This window comes from Erythrolamprus reginae, chromosome 1 (genome assembly GCF_031021105.1).
Source record: "Erythrolamprus reginae isolate rEryReg1 chromosome 1, rEryReg1.hap1, whole genome shotgun sequence".
Taxonomy (NCBI): domain Eukaryota; kingdom Metazoa; phylum Chordata; class Lepidosauria; order Squamata; family Dipsadidae; genus Erythrolamprus; species Erythrolamprus reginae.
The window spans coordinates 366067142-366085310 of NC_091950.1; the positions used below are offsets into that span (position 1 = coordinate 366067142).

The window sequence follows — 18169 nt, forward strand, 5'->3', positions numbered from 1 at the left end:
GGTCCCTTTCAACTCTAACAATAAATAAATAAATAAATAAATAAAACCTGCTTCAAATTCAGCCAATAAATCCTGCTCTGGAATACTTGACTAGGAGGCCTATATTGAATTCTTATTTTTCTCATAACTTCTCACCGCCATCAAATTGACCACTGTGAAAATTAACACCCAGAGTAAAGAGGAACTTTGGTCTATCCAAATGCATATTTACACTCTTAAGAATACAACAATGCAACAATTACCAGCTCTATATGCGAAGGAATAGTGGACCAAGAGTCTTGTGGTGGCTCTGTCCTACTTGATAATTTTTCATTAGATCACCTCTTTAAAAGCTGTATTAGTAATTTTGTTTGCAGTTGTATAATCCAGAGAGGAATTGGGAAGAGGCAATGTGTTTGCAAAACTGTTTTCATTTAATCATTTCTTCCCCAGAGGTCTATACAGGTAAGAACTGTTGTGTATGATGTGAAACAGAAGCTTTGAAGCTGAAACAGAGATTAGATCTGAAAATGCCAGAATTTAAAAACTTGGTTATTGATTTATATGAAGCAATTACGCAGCTTGAAAATTGTGATAATATGTCACAGATGTGGGAATAGTATTGGAAACAAAGATCTCCAGTATGAAATTTACAGAGTCTATGTTACAGACATAATTTATGATTAGAAACATGAATTACAACGAGGAAGTGTATATGATCATATTCCATATGCTTCAGGAAAAAAGAAAAACTAACAAACAAAACACACTTAAGAAACTTGTGCATATGCCTGGAAACAACTCTTCACTCAAAATATATAAAGCTTTTATGTTTTCCAAACAGAAACCTAACTCCCTCTTCGCACTCAGTTGAGAATAATTGAATCACATAAGCACAGACACTGGAAATGAATAGCAAGATCTTGTAAACTATTAACTTCTAGCCTGAAACAATCTCAGCAAAGCAATCTTTGGAATACCATACTCTCTGAGATTACATTGGCTCCAATCTTTCTAGCTTTCCAAAAAGCTTGAAAGACCTGGAACTATCCCCAGCTTTTGGGGGTGGGGGGTGGGGTGGGGTAGGAGATTAACTGCAATTAATACAATGTTTATAATTTATTAGATCTTGTTTTATTTTGGTGATCGTTATCAATATAAATCTGAGTTTATTATTTTATAAGATGTTTTCATCTATTGTGAGCACCATCTGTTGTGGTGAGGTATAAATCTAAATCTAAATCTAAAGTAAACAAAAACAAACGCAAACGCAAACGCAAACGCAAACACAAACACAAACACAAACAACAACAACAACAACAACAATAATAATTTGGATTTATATGAGGCCCCTCTCTGAAGATGCTTGGAGCAAAATATGTAATGCCTCTGATCTAAGAATTCAGCACTTTTTCTATTTTCAAACTCAATTTTATAATACCAAGATAAACATCACTGGGGAAGAAATTAATGATTTTTAATACAATATAGCCCTTCCCAAGATTATTCATCACCAAGCTGTTTATCTAGGCACACCCTGATATCTTCAGGAAATAATAGATACTATTAAATTTGTGAAAACAAGGTAAGATCTTAATACAGATGACTGTCCTACTGAAAGATATAAAATACATATTGATTTTTTCTTTGGTTTTTTTTCCTCCCTAATATTATTGCTTTTTGAAGTAAATAGTTTCCAACTTTTTTTAAAAAGGAAATTTATATAACATTGATCCTGAAAGGTGGTAAAGATCCTTCTGGATATGCAAGCTTTTACTCACCCACTTTGTTAAATGATGATGCCAATACTTTGAAGTGCATGCTGTCTTTTGGCACCATTCTTAACCCAGCTGCATCTTTTCTGAGGATACCATGGGTATTATCTTGGTTAGAGGCATGAATAAGGGAAGTGAACATGCTTCCGTTTGCTTATGGATTCCTTTTGCTCTTGGATGTGAGATCTGCAACCCCACCGATATTCTATGTCAACCTCTGCAGCACAGCTATATTTGAAAAGAAGGAATCATAGAATGAAAACAATGCAACACTCTCAACCATATTTAATATGTTTGCTGTCTTTTCAATACCTGGGGACTGTATTGAAATGGGAACGGACAACATATGGAAAACCAAATTAATGCCAATCCATAATATGATACCTATAGTATATGAGTGTCAAACTGGTGGTCCATGGCATGGGCCAGATGCCCCATGCACAGGCCATGCCAGCTCCACAAAAGGAAAAATTGTAGCGATATGTCATGTGATGGCAACGTGACACCATGAGTTTGACACCCGTGTTGTAGTATATAGCTCTGCAGATTGTATTTGTACTGTAAAGAAGTCCTTGAACAATCTTCTGGTGCAAGGAACGTAATTGATAGTAATAGTGAAATCTCTGTGAGTCTGCTTTGAAGTCTGTTGAATTCAATGGTGCTTGCACAATAATGGAAGTTGGATTATAGCCTAAAGTATCACCTCCCTATTGAAACAAGAGTTAAACGTGTTCTGTGAAATCTTAACAGGTATGCCAGGGTTTGCAATAGTTAGCACCTGCAGATTATATTACAACTGCTATTTTTAAAGGAGATGAAGATTTTGTTGGGGTGGGGGAATGTTGAGAGAGAGAGACAGAGACAGAAGAGAGACAGCAAAACAGAGAGAAAGGGAGAGCAAGAGAGAGAGAGAGAGAAAAACTTTCCTTCTGGAGTCAATTGTTTTGCATATTTATTTTCATTTCAAAGTAAAAAAAAACCAATAAAGGAAGTTATTAATTACATCATCAAAAGTAGAGATTCACTGTAGATTTTTACTATTTAAGTAAAATCTGCATAAATACATGGATGGGAAGTATAAAACAGGAAAATGCAGACTAAATGCATGCAACCTCATTATTATGGTGGCATAACTTTCTCGGGATTTAACATCCTGAATGGAATATTTGTTAAAACAGAATGTTGGCGTCTGATTTAAAAAAATAATAATAACCCCACAGAAGGCAATGATAATTCTTCCAATGGTCCTTGATTATTCAAGAATATTTTAATTAAAAGTATGGAACAGACAGCACACAACTCGATTAATTATTCCATAACATAACAACGTTCTGTTTTCCTTCTAGGCATTCCAGGAAATCCCATGGTAATTAACAACCCTTTCCCCACACCAACCGTCAACATTTGGAAACATCGTATTGTAATACAGCAAAGCTTGTCTGAAAATGGAATCGGCATCATAACTGACTTGAAACATCTGTCTGAAGTAGTGTAGGGTTTCCTGCCTAAGCAGGGGGTTGGGCTAGAAGACCTCCAAGGTCCCTTCCAACTCTGTTGTTGTTGTTATTGAAATGTAGAGCTATGGACTCTTCCCTATCAGTGTTCCTTTGGGTCATATAAGTCATCAATGGGCCTACCTGTTTATGGAATCAGATCCACCTGGAGGCAGAGATTCACCTTCTGAAAATAATTTAGGAATACAGTGATACCTCGTCTTACGAACCCCTCTTCATATGAACTTTTCATGATACAAACCAAGTGTTTAAGATTTTTTTTGCCTCTTATTCCGAACTATTTTCACCTTACGAACCCGAGCAGCCGCCGGGATTTCCCTGAGCCTCCTCGATTCCCTTTATTTTTGCCAGCGCTGCTTTGAATCCCAGCGACAAACTCCCCCCTTCCAAACTGCATGGGGAAAAGACTCATGGAGCTCAAGAGAGGAGAAAGGTGTGGGGAAAATGAGCAGAACGGGGTGGACAAAAATGGGAGGAACTCATGGAGCTCAAGAGGAGAAAGGTGTGGGGAAAATGAGCAGAACGGGGTGGACAAAAATGGGAGGGACCCATGGAGCTCAAGAGAGGAGAAAGGTGTGGGGAAAATGAGCAGAACGGGTTGGGCAAAAACAGGAGGGAAAGACCCATGGAGCTCAAGAGAGGCTCTTTTCGCCTTGCTTTGTTGGGACTGCCACCTCTTGCCACCTCTCGCTGTCCCTCCCCGCACTCCGTTCGCCTCAGCTTAGTCTGCCCCCCCTTTTTTAAAGCCTTAATGTTTTGGATTTTCCTAATGGGCTTGCACGCATTATTGGCTTTTCCATTGATTCCTATGGGAAACATTGTTTCACCTTATGAACTTTTCACCTTACGAACCTCCTCCCGGAACCAATTAAGTTCGTAAGACGAGGTATTACTGTACTGAGCTGTGACTGAGCAGATTGATTGGCTGTAGGGTCATTGTGGAATCTTGTTCTTGATGGTGATGAAGTTGTTGGTAAAAACAGAAGAAAGGTTCCTAAGAGGCCAGTAAGGGGCGTACATAAGTGCATTGATGTGCCTTTCGTCCCCTGTCCAATTGTCTTTCCTTTCCCTTTTATCATATATATTCTTTCCTTCCCACCTACTTCTCTTCCTCTTTACTTCCTATCTTTTATATATCACTTAATGTCTATTCTCTTTCATATGTATTGTATATTGGACAAAGAATAAATAATAAAAATAAATAATAAATAATTGAAGTTTTCCCATCTGTGGTGATATGTTTGACCAGGCAGTGTAACTAATACACTGTGTAATAGTGGTCATATTATTCTCGGCAGGAGTCATATCATTTTCAGTGGGGAAGAACTGCAACATGGAACATGGAGTATGGAAGCTGTATCAGTGGGTGTAAGGACAATTAATGGGATATTTTATTACTGGTTCAAGAATGACAGTAAAACTGGATAGGAAAAAAAGGAACCTACATATCCAGGAAGTCCTGGTAGTGTTAAGATTCTCTGTGCAACAGATAAATGGATATGAGAGCTTCTCCTGTTCCTCCTTGATCTTCCAGAAGCTTTTGGTTGTGGGATCTTGGTTTAGTTGTGGGAAGTAGACGTGAGAACATGGTATCAAAATGTGTTGTGTCCCAACCCATTGAAATCCCAGATCTACAGGTAAGTCTCATATCTTTATATCTCTACTTATATCTTTACTAAGAAGAGTTGAGCAAACAACTGTAATCTTTCATGCCTAAAATACCCAGCCCAACCAATTTAACCAAACTCCCCCCTTCCAAACTGCATGGGGAAAAGACTCATGGAGCTCAAGAGAGGAGAAAGGTGTGGGGAAAATGAGCAGAACGGGGTGGACAAAAATGGGAGGGACTCATGGAGCTCAAGAGGAGCTTAAAGGCATATCATACACAAGGCACTAGAGGGTCAAACAATAGTGTATGAGGATCGATGATCACTGCTTGAGAAGGAGGCTGAGCAGCTGAGGAATATGTTGCTGAGGTAAACGGACAGTTATTTCTCACAAATCTATGAGTGCATAATCCCCCTTTAAATAGAGATGGTGTGATCCTGATTTGTTCCTTTGAGTGGCAGAGTTCCTTTTGGCCAATAATCTTGTTCAATGTCTGTACTCAGCTTTCCTTTCTTCATTGTGGGCCCTTGCATTGGTAGACAAAGATGTTCGCTCCTCCTCATCTTCTGAGACCAACAATAGCTGCTTTTCCTGGTTGCTAGGAAATGCTGCTTTCCCTGCCTGTGACTCTTCCATTTGTATTATCTCAGGCTGATGACCCACCTTTATATCGTCTTTATCTTATGAGTCTGAGTTGGCTGTGAAAAGATGGTTCTTCCCCTTTCTCCAAATCCAAGTTAGTTTGGAGAGTTTGAAGCTAAAGCCCCTAATTTGTGAGGTGCCATAGGACTTGATATTCTCATATTTAGCATCTTTTTGTTTAGTATCTTCACAAGGCAGCTTGGAAAGGTTATTTGAAGGCTCTGAGTCACATATAATCAATATGATGATGATTTCCAGGCAAATCCTGTGCTGGGGGTTCACAGGGGTTCAGGAGAACCTCTAGCTAAGTTTTTGTGCAGTTAGGAGAACCCCAAATTCCACTCCTGGCTGGCCATGCCCACCCCCCTCTCAGGAAACTCTACGCAGCCTGTTTTGGGTGCATGTAAGTGCACGACGCGCACAAAGGCTTGAGAGGGTGAAAAATGGGTCTACCAGAAGTTTGGGAAGAGGGCCTCTGGACAGGCGGTTTTTGCCCTCCAGGAGGCTCAAGAAAAGCCTACGGAGCCCAGGGAGGGCAAAAACATCACCCCGCCATGGTGCAGGAAGCTGACTAGGGCACACCCACCATGGCCACACCCACCAAGCAACTGGGCGTAGCATCCCTTGCTAAAAACTTTTGAAGCCCACCCTGCTTAAAATGCTGTAGAACTCCAATGGACTAGATTTTTTTCAATAACCCATGGTTAAACTAACAATAGCTTAGTGTATTTTGTAAATCCAGTCATTGATTGCAAACAGTTCTCAAATGTTTCACAGATCAAAATTTTATCAGGTGTGTTTTTTGGTATTTAAAACATGCCCAGAATAATAAAGTGATATTCCCAGATAATTTACAATTGTTATGTATTATGATGTAAGTTACCGTTGAAAAGGACATTCTTTTTGTTTTAAATACATGACATTTTTATGACTCTAAAAGTAGTCAGAGAGGGATATTCAATGCTTTGGGATTTTCTCTTATGCAATCAGTTCTGGAATTGCATGTGGTGTTTCTTAAACCCGAGGCCTTTGTTTTCACTTGAACCCTTACAGGGTGCTAAAATATCCTTGAATGAAATCCAATATGTATTCAGCATTTGTAGGCTAAGTTCTGGAAGGATGCCCAGTATGTGTGTGCTCATAGCCCTGGAGGTATAGTTCAATGGCACATTTCCTAACAAAGAATGAAAAAGCAAAATTGGATTAACCATCCCTAACAAACAGGCCATGCCTTTTAGTTTAAATAATTACCCGAATTCACAGAATAGGTGTGTTTGTCTCCCCTGTTCCCCAGGCCACACTGCATTTGGATAATTTCAGTTTATGCAACCAATGTTTGTTTGGCAAACATTAAATTTCAGAAAGATAAATCTTGCCATATCCATATATATATATTTCCTTAAATAGATCAACATGTGGTTTAACTGTTTACCCATTTCATATTAGCACCTCAGCATTAAGGTTTAATGGAAGAAGACAGAGATGCTACTCTAATGACATGTTTAGATTAAGAGAGTTTAATCCCACAAATCTGAAGATTGCCAGATTGACAAATATTGTATGACACATACTTTTATTTGGCAATATTGCTTTTTAAAACTTGGATTTGTTTTCAGGATGCATGTATAGGATTGCAGTTAGTGTAACAATTGCTGGTATTAACTCATCATTGCATTAAAAATATAATATTGGCTCCGAGCTTTCTCCTAAAGCTATACCAACCCTGAAAGATATTTTGCCCTAGTAATTTTTTTAGCCAAATTTCCTTGTAAAATTTGTATTGTATTGTATTTGTACTATTGTATTTTTCTTGTAAAAATATTCTACACGCAAATCAAAACTCTTCCCACATGCCTTAAGAGAAAAGACACTTATAGCCTAACTTTATTTTGTATTAATTGCATGACTTCTATCTGTATCTGTAGAGAGTTAACATTTATTTAATGCAGAGCTGGAAAATACTACTTTAATACTGGTACAACTAAGTATGGCTTCAGCCTAATCTATATATAGGGTAAGACTAGTTGAAGATATCAGAATATGTCTAAAAAATAGTGTAAGTGCTTGCCTTGGTGAGATGAAAGTAGAGATATGACAATGAATAACTGCTTAGACCAGCAACACACCTCTTTTAAAATAAAAAACCCCATTTATTCCTTTTCTTAAAATTAAATCCCATTCATTCTCTCTCACACCCTTGTACCCATTGACAGTCTACAACTATAATTAACAAGAGAGAAAAAGCTGTCAATGAAAACAAAATTTGAGTGACTTGAAGCACATCAGGCTATAGCATCACAATCAATTACATTCCAGCACCTTATTTCATCCTTTTCTGTCAAAAATTTTTACATATTCATCTATTAGTTTTAAACAGAACATTACATTAGATCAGAAGAAATCAAACTGCCGGAAAAGCTGTTGGAAATTGCCAATCAATTTCCTATATCTCGTATTTCTTCTCTACTATATCCTCTATAACCTTCATTGTGTATTATTGTGTATTGGACAAAATAAATGAATAAATAAATAAATAAATAAATAAATAAATAAATAAATAAATAAATAAATAAATAAATAAATAAATAAAATAAAATAAAATAAAATAAAATAAAATAAAATAAAATAAAATAAAATAAAATAAAATAAAATAAAATAAAATAAAATAAAATAAAATAAAATAAAATAAAATAAAATAAAATAAAATAAAATAAAATAAAAATCAGAGAAGAGAAGCCAAAGTCAAGAAAGATAAACATCTCTGAAAGGAATTTCACACAAAAAATTCCAGGACTTGTTAGAAGGGACCAGAGGTGGTATTACTACAAAAGATGTTAAGAGTTTGAAAATGGAAACACACAGAAAAAAAAATACAAAAAAGTCTTCCAAAAGAAGACTTCTTTTGGATTCAGAAGGAGGTTCTAATCTTGAATTGGTGTACTACAAGACATCAAGGGACTCATAATGTAATTGAAATTGAATCAAACAAAGGTCAAATAAATATAATATGCTGCGATTTTCTGAAGTCGAGATGTTAAAATTGATGTTATATTTTAGAAGTATCTTCTCAAAAATGGCTGGTCTGGAGGGGGGCAGGGAGGAATTGGAGGGTGCTTGGTAGTGCCAATGGGAATGTTGCATTTATTTAAGGAGTTCATCTTGCAATTTAGAGGCCTCAGGTGGCTTTGATTCATTGCTTTCACTTTGAACTCCAGTGTGTGTCCTACTGGGGTTATTCTCCCAGCTTTAGAAGGTATTGTTCTTCTTGCTCAGCTTCTTGCTTCTTGTGATGTTCTTGTGATGTTTCCCACTGTATGGCAGGGGGGGACTGTGGGATGGGTGGCTGGATTGTGAAGACCTTCAGATATGCCCTAGTTACCTCACAACTCAACTACTGCAATGATGATCTCTACACCAGCTGTCTTTGAAGAATTCTGGTTCAGAACGAAGGAACCTGGATAATGTTGGTTATGTTTTGGTTCTCTCATGTGAGCTGCGCTGGTTTCCAGACCCAGATCAATTTAATGGTTACCATAAATTAAATTCTACATGCCTTTAGATAGGTCACTTGAGGGATGGCCTATCTCTCAAGGTTTTTGCCCATTTGGTAAATGCTTGTAGAGTTAGCAGTCCTGGATGTCATGCTGAATATTGCCAGCCCCAGAGACATTTAGTAATTAAAGGGTTAACTGTGTGTGTTTTACTAAGATCCTCCTATTATGATGTAACATCCTGCCAAAACTAACATCACTTCCTTCTTCTTCACCCTAAAATTCTATTCTCCATTTTATCTCTATCATGTTAAGGCATATTTGTTGTTTTGTCCCTTGCGACATGTTTTATTTTTGTACTTTTATAATAAAAGAAATCTTGTTTTGAGCAAATGACTAAAGGCTTCGTGTATCGCCTCCGCGGGGTTAATGTTCAAACGGACATTAATCACTTACAAACCATGACACTGGGTCCCTTTGATTAGACAATGTCATTTCTTTCTTTCTTTCTTTCTTTCCTTATTTCCTTCTGTTGTATCCTTGTAAATAGTTTGGTTCCATGTGGAAACGCTGTCTGAGCGAGAATCAGGAAGTCGCTCCTGATTGGCTCAGACGCGGCTGCTCTCTCTCTGGCGGGAACCGCAAATGTATAAAAGGAGCGGTTTCTCCCAGGTAGAGCAGACGGTATCCGCTGAAGTCACTTATCTTGCTGAGCTGAAATAAAGGAACCGTTCTCACCTAACCCTGTTTCTGGGTTTACTTCACTGGCGACGACAGACGGAAGAACCACGCGTGCAGAATGAACAACCTACAGATCGGCCGGGCTCCTGAGTTCTTCGACCCAGAGAAATCCTCCTGGGATGCCTACATAGCCAAGTTCGAGATCTTCCTCGAGGCAGCGGGAATAAGGGACGCCGACGCCAAACGAAAGTGGGCCATCTTCCTGAACTACTGCGGTCCAGAAATCTTCGACCTCGCCCAGACACTCACCGATCCGCTGCCAGCCAAATCCGTCGCTTGGGACGTCCTGCAAGCCAAGCTCGCGAGCCATTTCAAGCCAACGAAACCAGCCGTCGTTTTCCGGCACCAATTTTCCAGAATGGCTCAGCTCGAATCGGAATCCATCAATCAATTCGCAACGCGACTTCGAACGGTGCTTGCAAAATGCAAGTTTGATAACCCGGAAGCTCGCCTCACCGATGCCTTAATCTTCGGCATGAGAAATGCCACGGTCAGGAACAAACTCCTCACCGAAGACGAGCCGACCCTACAGGCAGTAATCAAGCTGGCTCAAACCGCAGAGGTCGCCGACGCTGCTGCCAAGGAACTGAAGGAGCACGACAAGCGAGAGGTCATCGCCAAGATCGACTCCACGTTTTCCCGCGCCGAGGCCCCAGACGACCTCAGCCCACCAGCCCTCACTGAGGACAGCTGTTTCCTGCTGCAACAGGACCAGCCGAGACAACCCAGGTACCCTCGCCCCGTCGCCCCCTGCGCCGGCTGCCGAGGAAACCATCCGCGCCAACGATGCCCTTTCCGGGACGCCATTTGCCGCCGCTGCAACCAACGCGGCCATATCGCCGAAGCCTGCAGAGCAGCTGTGCCTGAAGAAGCCTTCTCCACTCCGCGTCCTCAGCGTTTCCAGAATCAAACGCCTCAACCGCGCGAAAACCGGTCCTTCTGGTTTTCCGGCCGCAAGAACTACCCAACCGCTAACCGCGACTACTCAAGAGGTAACAATCAATTTTCCGTGAATAACACGGCAACAAAAAATGGGGGCAAAATTGTAATTTCCCTGCTTTTGAACAACAAACCATGTTCTATGGAACTTGATACGGGGTCTAAATACACCATTATGCCATGGGGAAAGCTTAAAATGTACATGCCTAACCTCTCCAAATCTGAGCTAGAACAAACCTCATTGGTAATTAGAGATTTTCAAGGGGGAATAATTTCTGTTTTAGGCCAAGTGAATGTACCTATCGTGTTTAAGAATGTTAAATGTACCCTACCAATGATTGTTGTTACAGGGGCTAAACACTCCCTTCTGGGGTTGGCTTGGATGGAACCTTTGGGAATCGAAATTTCTGGTATTTGTACTGTTAACTCTGATAGCATGCCTAACTTTTTACAAGAATTCCCAGAAGTGTTTAGCCCCACCTTGGGATCGTATAAAGGGCCCCCTATCTCATTTTCTATTGACCCCAAGGTCCCACCTGTACGGCTCAAACCTCGCAGGGTACCCCTTCCGCTCCTCCCCAAACTAGACCTACATCTGGATAAGCTCATAAGCCAAAGCATTTTAGTTCCTGTAGAGCAGGGGCCATGGGAAACACCCATAGTCACGCCTCTGAAACCTGATGGCTCTTTAAGGGTTTGCGCTGACTATAAATCTACGCTCAACAAAGCCCTCCAACATCACCCTTACCCCATTCCTGTGGTACAACAGCTCCTTCACTCCCTGGGGGAAGGAAAAAGGTTCGCAAAAACCGATTTAGCGCAAGCTTACCAGCAACTCCCTGTCGATGAACCGACAGCACGCGCACAGACAATTGTAACCCACAGGGGTGCCTTTAAATGTACCAGATTACAGTTTGGAGTAAGCATAGCCCCAGGGATATTTCAAAGCATAATGGAGCGGTTGTTATCAGGGATTAAAGGGGCCATTCCCTATCATAATTGCAGGGGGAAACCAAGAGCAGCTCAACAAAAGAATAAGGGAAGTACTTCAGAGACTGCAGGACAAAGGGCTAAGAATCAAACCTGACAAATGTGTGTGGGGAACCAACAGTGTAGAATTCCTAGGGTATAAAATCGATGGGGAAGGTAGCCACCCCACTACTGAAAAATTGAGAGCCATTAGAGAAGCCCCAGAACCACAAAATAAGACAGAATTGCAAGCTTTTTTAGGCCTTCTTAACTTTTACTCCGTCTTCTTAAAACAGAAGGCAACAGCAGCAGAGCCTCTACACCGTTTGCTCCAGAAAGAAACCCCTTGGACATGGGGGAGAACTGAACACGAAGCCTTTATACAAATAAAACAGTTGCTAACTTCTAAAAGTGTGGTAGTCCAGTATAGTACTTCGCTACCCATCAGGCTTACGTGCGGTGCTTCCCCATATGGCGTGGGAGGGGTCTTGGCACACGTTTTGCCGAATAATACAGAGGCCCCAATTGCCTTCTTTTCGAGAACAATGACCAATACTGAGAGAAATTACAACCAACTCGATAAGGAGGCTCTAGCTTTAGTGGCAGGGGTGCAGAAGTTTCATAATTACATTTTTGGCAGGAGTTTTGAATTGGTTACCGATCACAAGCCCTTACTAGGCCTCTTAGCCCCCAACAAACCTACTCCCCCATTTATGTCCCCTAGGTTAATCAGATGGGCCCTTTTCCTCTCAGGATACCAGTACGAGCTCATTCATAAAGGGGGTAAAACCATCAACCACGCAGATGGTCTCAGTAGGTGCCCCATGGCAGAGTTAGTAGAGGACCCTGCCCCCTCTGCTGATGTCCTAATGATAGAGCTCGAAGACAACCCACTAACCACTGTAAGGGAAGTGGCTGCACACACGCAGCAAGACCCAATCCTAAAAAAGGTGGTAAACTGTGTACTTAAGGGGTGGCAGAACGACTCTGTGAAACCTGAATTGTGTGATTTCAAAACCAAAAGACTAGAATTGTCATATGTGAAAGGTTGCCTGTTGTGGGGTGATAGAGTAATCATTCCTGGAAGTCTAAAGACCAAAGTACTCAAAATGTTACATGTGGGCCATCCTGGGATTGTCAGGATGAAGGGCCTAGCTAGGGGGCACTTATGGTGGCCAGGTTTGGATACTGATATTGAGAACTGGGTAGCCAAATGTGATCCATGCCAAGAGTCACGGCCTAACCCCCCCAAAACAACTCCAGCAGAGTGGGAACAACCGGCAGGGCCGTGGTCCAGGGTCCATATTGATTTTGCAGGGCCAGTGGGGTCACAATACTTTTTAATAGTAGTTGATGCATTTTCCAAGTGGGTAGAAATCATAGCAATGAACAATATAACTACAAGTGCCACCATTAAGGTTCTGCGCCGTTTGTTTGCCACCCATGGTTGTCCTGATATTTTAGTGTCTGACAATGGGCCCCAATTGACAGCCAGGCAATTTGAATTGTTCTTAGATAACTTAGGAATCAGACATGCGCTCATCTCACCTTACTCACCCTGGGCTAATGGTTTGGCAGAACGTTACGTTCGGGTGGCAAAGGAAGCATTGCGCAGATCAGGCCCGGGAGATGTACAACAGAATTTGGACCAATTTTTGTTAACCCAGCATATTACCCCAAACTCTCACACGCACATAAGCCCTGCTGAGATACTGATGGGAAGGAAACTGAGGTCCCCCCTGGATAGGTTACACCCAAGGTTTTGTACCCAAAATACTATGTATGTGAACCCTGAGAGACAAATGTATTTGGGGCAAAGTGTTTTTGTAAACAATTTTGATGGGGGTGTAAATTGGATGAAAGGGAAAATTGTACAACAGACCGCTCCAAAAACATACATTGTTAAGTTAGAGGATGGTCGAATGTGGAAGCGGCACATTGACCATGTACGTAAGCGCATGGGAAACTCAGCGGAACAACCCGCTGAAACAGATTCTCCCACATTAACAGACTGTAACGCGCAACCCGATTTAATAGACTGGCAAATGGACTTATCGGGTCAGGAAGGATCCTCCAACGACGCCGAACCATCTTCATCCTCCGAGGTCGGTCTTGTGCCGGTCAGATCAACCCAGCAGGCCGGAGCCCAAACCAGGCCCCAGCCGCACCGGGAAAGCGCAAACGAACCGACCTCCACCGTCGGCAGCGAGGACTCAATTGAACTGCGCAGGTCGGAGCGAGCCTCGCGAAGACCCAGCAGATTGGAGGACTTCGTCACGTGGCTTTCGTGATTGATGTATCCTGACTAAGGAGGGAGGGGTGTTGTATCCTTGTAAATAGTTTGGTTCCGTGTGGAAACGCTGTCTGAGCGAGAATCAGGAAGTCGCTCCTGATTGGCTCAGACGCGGCTGCTCTCTCTCTGGCGGGAACCGTAAATGTATAAAAGGAGCGGTTTCTCCCAGGTAGAGCAGACGGTATCCGCTGAAGTCACTTATCTTGCTGAGCTGAAATAAAGGAACCGTTCTCACCTAACCCTGTTTCTGGGTTTACTTCACCTTCCTTCCTTCCTTCCTTCCTTCCTTCCTTCCTTCCTTCCTTCCTTCCTTCCTTCCTTATTTATTCATTCCTTCATTTGTTTGTTTGTTTGTATTTGTATGCTACCCAATTCCTGAGGGACTCTGGGCATCTCACAACCAGAAAATAACACATACAGTGTAATATTAAAACCCCTTAAGAGTTTAAAACAATTTAAAACCAACAATTAAAACAGTTTAAAAAACCAAGCATGTCATTAATGGCTGGATCCTGATTGTATACCATCAGATCTATGGCCCCAGGCCTACCGGAAAAGCTAGGTCTTTGCGGCTTTATGGAAGACCAGTAGGCTGGGGGAGGCCCTCCCCGTGGGCCCGCCAGCTGACACTGTTTATCTGATGAGGCTCGAAGAAGACCAACCCTGTGGGCCCTTTTCGGTCGCTGGGAGCTATGTGGTAGAAGGCAGCCTCGAAGATAGTCTGGCCCTAAGCCATGTAGGGCTTTAAAGATAATGACCAAATATATTAACAAGGGAGATCAGAGCAGCAAAAAGGAACTATTCTGAAAAGCTAAAGATTCAATTCTCAACAAATGAACCAGCAAACATGTGGAAAACTCTCAAAAACATCACCGATTACAGCAAACCACCTTCCCAAGCTGAAGGAGATCAGCAATTGGCAGATGACCTGAATGTGTTCTACTGCAGGTTTGAAAAGAAACCACAACCACCTATCTGCACAACCTCCATCCCAGTCACAACAACAACAGCTAAATCTTCTACAACTGAACCCATCCCATTGGGTTTACAACCCCTAGTGATCACAGAACAGGAAGTGAAAATCTATTTCACAGACAGAAGTCTGGAAAAGCACCAGGCCTAGACAAGGTAACTTCTGCTTGCTTAAAAGTCTGTGCTGACCAATTGGCCCCCATTTTCACCCAAATCTTTAACAAATCACTAGAGTTGTGCTTTGTTCCTTCCTGCTTCAAACACTCTACTATCATCCCAGTGCCGAAGAAGCCCTCCATCAAGGAACTGAATGACTACAGAGCATCTGTAGTTATGAAAACCTTTGAAAGGCTAGTGATGTTCCACTTGAAAACCATCATGGATCCACTGTTAGACCCCCTGCAATTTGCATACCGAGCAAATAGATCAACAGATGATGCTGTTAATATGATTCTACACTACATCCTTCAACATCTTGAATCTCCAATGACCTACGCTAGGGTCCTCTTTGTAGACTTCAGTTCAGCATTCAATACCATCATACCAGACATTCTCTTAACCAAACTAAATCAGGTAGCGGTACCTGAACACACTTGTAAGTGGATCACAAGCTTCCTAACAGACAGGAGGCAGGAGGTGAAGCTAGAAAAAATCACATCAGATACATGTACAATTAGCACAGATGTCCCCCAAGGCTGTGTACTCTCACCATTTCTCTTCTCTCTATACACTAAGGACTGCATCTCAAATGATCCATCTGTTAAACTACTGAAGTTTGCAGACGATACAACAGTGATCGGACTCATTCGAGACAATGATGAAACCGCATACAGACGGGAGGTTGAACAACTATCCTTGTGGTGTGACCAGAACAATCTAGAACTGAACACACTCAAAACTGTAGAAATGGTGGTAGACTTTAGGAGAAACCCTTCCACCCTTCCACCTCTCACAATACTAGACAATACAGTATCAACAGTAGAGATCTTCAAATTTCTAGGTTCTATCATATCTCAAGACCTAAAATGGTCACCTAACATCCAAAACATCATCAAAAAAGCACAACAAAGAATGTTCTTTCTGTGCCAGCTCAGGAAGCTCAAACTGCCCAAGGAGCTGCTGATACAGTTCTATAGAGGAATCATTGAGTCTGTCATCTGCACCTCTAAAACTGTCTGGTTTGGTGCTGCAACCCAACAGGGCCAACACAGACTTCAGAGGATAATCAGAACTGCAGAAAAAACAATTTCTACCAACCTGCCTTCCATTGAGGACCAGTATACTGCACGAGTCAAAAAAGGGCGGGGAAAATATTTACTCATCCCTCGCATCCTGGACACAAACTGTTTCAACTCCTACCGTCAAAACGTCGCTGCACAGCACTGCACACCAAGACAACTAGACACAAGAACAATTTTTTCCTGAACGCCATCACTCTACTAAACAAATAACTCCCTCAACACTGTCAGACTTTTTACTAAATCTGCACTTCTATTTCTATTAGTTTTTCTCTTCATTCCTATCATCCTTTTCCTCCCACTTAGGACTGTGTGACTGTAACTTGTTGCTTGTATCCTAAGATTTTTAGTAATATTGATTGTTTCTTCATTGCTTATTTGACCCCTATGACAATCATTAAGTGTTGTACCACATGATTCTTGACAAATGTATCTTTTTCTTTTATGTACGCTGAGAGCATATGCACCAAAACAAATTCCTTGAGTGTCCAATCACACTTGGCCAATAAAATTCTATTCTATTCTATAAGCCACTCTCACAGTGTGGTAGGGGGAAAGATTAGTTGGGGGAAATATTAGAAAGTTGGGGAAAACGTGAGAAAATATTATTTTACTGAAAGAGCAGTAGATGCTTGGAACAAACTTCCAGCAGACGTGATTGGTAAATCCACAGTAACTGAGTTTAAACATGCCTGGGATAAACATATACCCATCCTAAGATAAAATACAAGAAATAGTATAAGGGCTATTCTATTCTATTCTATTCTATCCCGGAGACCAATCGGGAGCCACCTTTTACAACCCTGGAAAAATATCTTCTCTATCATGACCATTTCTCATAATGGTCCAGAAGGCCTTGAAACATGGCTTTTCTCCCAGCCTTTGCGAGATTGGAGAGATGATGGGTGTTTTGTACCTCTCATGTTATTTATTGTATTTTTTTTATTTCTTCTTTTAAATAGTGAGCCACCCAGCATTACCTTCAGGTCGGGTGGTAGAAATCTAATGAAGGAAATAAAGACAAGATTCCCAATTTGAAAGACTCTCTAGTAGTTGAAGATGAAATTAAATTAAATTAGCACTCCAGTCATTAGCAAAAAAAGAAGGCTGCAGGAAACAATGACTACAGAGTTTGTAAAGTTTCTAACCAAACTGTGCTAGCAAATCTGGAGAAAGAAACAGTAGGTAAATGATTGGAAAAGTTCAGTCTACATAAACAATATCAAAGGAAGGAGATTAACAGTGTGCAATCTATTGTGCAATAATCATAATTTCCCAAAATAGCAAAATAATACTTGGGATCATCTGACAGAGATTAGAGCCGTACATGGAAAGGGAAATTCCAGGGCTTCAAGATGCCTTTAAAAAAGTCCGAGGAACAAAATGCATTACTGCTGATGAACCATGAATAATTGAGAAAGCCAAAGAATACAAAAAAGTTAACATGTGCACCCGCTGACTGTAGAAAAGCCTTCAATGGCATGTCATTGTGGAATTCAGTAGCACCACTGCTGAAAAAGCCAGACGGGAAAAATTAAAATATTCCCTTTGGATTAAATGGAAACATGAGACAGATTTAGATTATGGAGGGAACATTATATAATAAAAGGCAAGACATCAGAATTTTAACTCTTAATTTTTAAATTTATTTTCATGAAATTAATTAACAACAGTTAAAATATAGAAAGCCATAATTTTTTTACCTATTATTAGAAATAACTAAGTGAAAGTATCCACAGGAAAATACCTTAGAATTCCTCTTTTTATGTTATCTTTGAAGCCACTATAAAACGACCAGATCTGCAGATGACCAGTAGATGGCACCACAAAGATACAGAAAACTGAATTCTGTATCTATTCTAGTGGGTATCCATGGTTTGGTAGAACTGAAGGCAAACCTTATTCCAGCATGTGGGGTTTCCTAATAACTTTTTTCTTAGAGCTGGAGGAGGGTGATAGATATAGAAAAGGGACGGGCGTGGCAAATGTCAATTTACTTTCTCATTTA

The 18169-nt window shown here is 40.9% G+C and overlaps 1 protein-coding gene across 2 annotated transcripts in view; it reads left to right on the forward strand.

The window, feature by feature from the left end:
* The first annotated feature begins 5210 nt into the window (after window positions 1-5210).
* The window catches only part of RD3 (RD3 regulator of GUCY2D), a 58691-nt gene continuing 45732 nt past the window's right edge, over window positions 5211-18169 (forward strand). Inside the window, exon 1 of one of the 2 annotated variants that reach the window (XM_070734488.1) lies at window positions 5211-5244. The gene's annotated coding sequence lies outside the window, so the exon portion shown is untranslated. The remainder of the gene's footprint in view (window positions 5245-18169) is intronic. The other variant, XM_070734484.1, reaches the window with a different exon arrangement.